The following is a 2,900-nucleotide window of genomic DNA, read 5'->3' on the forward strand; positions in this document are numbered from 1 at the left end:
GTTGGGTTGTCTGGACATCATTTCCCAGATGTCTTTTATGTAAAGTAATGTGGCTAGGGTTTCTGCACACGTTGTGTCTGCTTGTGTCAGTTTGTTGATGTGAAATCGACACACTGGGTTTATTGGGTAGGCAAAAGTGCGGATTGCAGATGCTGGAAACCAGAGTTTAGATCAGAGTGGTGCTGGAAAAGCACAGCAGGTCAGACAGCTTCCGAGGAGCAGGAAAATCGACTTTTCGGGCAAAAGCCCTTCATCAGGAATGGATGCAGGACGCCTCCAGGGCGGAGAGATAAATTGGGGGGTGGGGGTGTGCTGGGCCGAAGGTAGCAAAGAGTACAATAGGTGAATGGGGGTGAGGATGGAGGTGACATGTCAGATAGGAGGGTGGAGCGGATAGGTGGGAAGGGAGATTGGCAGGTAGGACAGGTCATGAGGATAGCACTGTGCTGGAAGTTTGGAACTGAAGCAAGGTGTGGGGAGGGGAAATGAGGAAACTGGTGAAGTCTACATTAATGTTCTGGGTTTGATTTATCCGAGGCGGAAGATGGGGCGTTCTTCCTCCAGGCATCGGGAGGGGAGGGAGCGGCGATGGAGGAGGCCCAGGACCTGCATGTCCTCGGCAGAGTGGGAGGGGGTGTTGAAATGTTGGGCCAGAGGGCGATGGGGTTGATTGTTGCGGGTGTCCTGGAAATATCCCCTCAAGCGCCGTGACTGGACTCTGCGAGGAGTCTCCAGCCTCCCCAATGTAGAGGAGACCGCATCGGGAGCAATGGATACAAGAAATGACATTGTTGGATGCACAGGTGAAAGCTTGCTGACGACCGCGGCCCAGGTTCGATTTCCGGGCAGGAAAGTAATTTTTAGGAGAGCTGACAAGCGAAATCCGCATCTCCCTGGTGGTCTAGTGGTTAGGATTTGGCGCTCTCACCGCCGCGGCCCGGGTTCGATTCCCGGTCAGGGAAACCATTTTCAGGGGTGCAGGCTACCGATTCTTCTTAAATGCGCTGTGTAATTATTTATAGTCGTTCCTGGGTGCTGCAGTGTGTCGTGGCTCGTTGAAATAGCGTCCTGATTCAGATTTGTTTGTATGTGGAGGGATGATTGCTTCTGTAGTTCAGTAGTTGGTTCGTGTGCGTTGTTTTCCTGTAGACGCTGTTTTGAATTTACCATTGACTGTTCGCTCTACTGTGACATCTAGAAATGGCACTTTGTTGTTGTTCTCTTTTGTGAATTTTATGTCAGCGAGGATATTGTTGATGGTGTTGTAGGTTTCCTCTAATTTGTTTTACTTTTTGATGACAAAAGTGTCATCACTGTAGTGGACCCAAAGTTTGGGTGGATCGTTGGAAGGGCTGTTTGTTCGAGTCTCTGCATTATTGCTTCTGCTCGGAATCCTGATACTGGTGGTTTCATGGGTATTTCGTTGATTTGTTTGGAGGGCTTGTTACTGAATATGAAGTGGGTGGTAAGACACAGTTCTACGAGGTTGACAGTGCTATCTTTGCTGATGAAGTTGGTGCTGTGTTTGTGTCTCTGGTTCTTCGAGTAGTGTCTTCAGTTTTGTTTGGCCAAGTTGATGTTAATGGATGTGAACAGGGCTGTTATGTCAAAGGACAGCATTATTCCATCCTCTTCTATCTTAGTGTCTTTGGTGTTCAGAAATTCTTGGATGGAGTAAATGGAGTGGCGTGAATCTTCGACTTGGTGTTTTCAGTGGAGGCCTTTGACTCGTCTGCATATTGGTGTTCCAAATGGTGAGGCTTTGGGGCTGAGGGGGGCTCCTGGTTTGAAGAGGAGAACAACAACAAAGTCCCATTCTTAGATGTCACAGTAGAGCGAACAGTCAATGGGGAACTTCAAACTAGCATCTACAGAAAAACAACACACACAAACCAAATTCTTAACCACAGAAACAATCATCCCAACACCCACAAACGTTGCTGCATCAGGACATTATTTCAACGAGCCACTACACACTGCAGCACAGAGAAACTACGAAGAGCAGAAGAGGAATACGTATATAGTGTATTTAAGGAGAACGGGTACCCAATAAACCCAGTCCGCCGATTTCTCATTGATGCTTCCAAGCTGACTTTCAAAAATTCGTTTGGCCCTCCATTCTTTCCTGTTTGTTTTTTGCGGGTTTTGAAAGCTTTCGCAATCCACTGACTGAGTATTGGAGTTGGGAAGTTATGTTGTGGCTGTACAGGACATTGGTTAGACCAGTTTTGGAATATTGTGTGCAATTCTGGTCTCCTGTCAGAAGGATACTGTGAAATTTGAAAGGATTCTGAAGCACCAGTGGGTCCACAGAGGGGAAGAGGCCCTTCTGCTGCCCTGAGTGTGGGAAGGCCTTCAGTGATTCCTCTGCCTGCTGCCGCACCAGTTGGTCCACACCGGGGAAGGCTGTTCTCCGGCCCCAAGTGCGAGATGGCCTTCAGCAGTTCTTCCCACCTGCTGAGACACCAGTGGGTCCACACTGAGGAGAGGCCGTTCTTCTGCCCCGAGTGCAGGAAGGGCTTTGCTCTTTCCTCCGACCTGCTGGCCCATTGGTGAGTCCACATGGGGGAGTGGTCGTTCAGTTGCCCTAAGTGCAGGAAGTCCTTCAGCAATTCCTCAGCCCTGCTGAGGCACCAGTCCGTCCACACCGGGGAGAAGCCGTTCTCCTGCCCCGAGTGTGGGAAGGGCTTTATCCGCTCCTCCAGAACCAGCTGGTCCACACGCGGGCGGGGGGTGGGAGGCCATTCTGCTGACCTTCAGCAATTCCTCCACCCTGCTTAAACACCTGTGTGTCCATCAGCAGTGGGAGGCCCTTCAGCTGGCCCGAGTGTGGGAAGAGGTTCATGTTTGCTTGCAACTTGCGGAAGCACCAGCGGGGGCACTGCTGCTCATTGAGCCAG

General features: G+C 50.3%; 1 non-coding gene across 1 annotated transcript; it reads left to right on the forward strand.

Annotated features, from left to right (window-relative positions):
• Positions 1-890: 890 nt before the first annotated feature.
• trnae-cuc (transfer RNA glutamic acid (anticodon CUC)) lies at positions 891-962 on the forward strand. Its single transcript has one exon. It is a non-coding gene; the product is annotated as a tRNA-Glu (tRNA).
• The last annotated feature ends 1,938 nt before the right edge of the window (positions 963-2,900 follow it).

This window comes from Chiloscyllium plagiosum, unplaced genomic scaffold (assembly GCF_037043375.1).
Source record: "Chiloscyllium plagiosum isolate Xiang-an unplaced genomic scaffold, Cpla_swu_hap1 HiC_scaffold_27, whole genome shotgun sequence".
NCBI classification, from domain to species: domain Eukaryota; kingdom Metazoa; phylum Chordata; class Chondrichthyes; order Orectolobiformes; family Hemiscylliidae; genus Chiloscyllium; species Chiloscyllium plagiosum.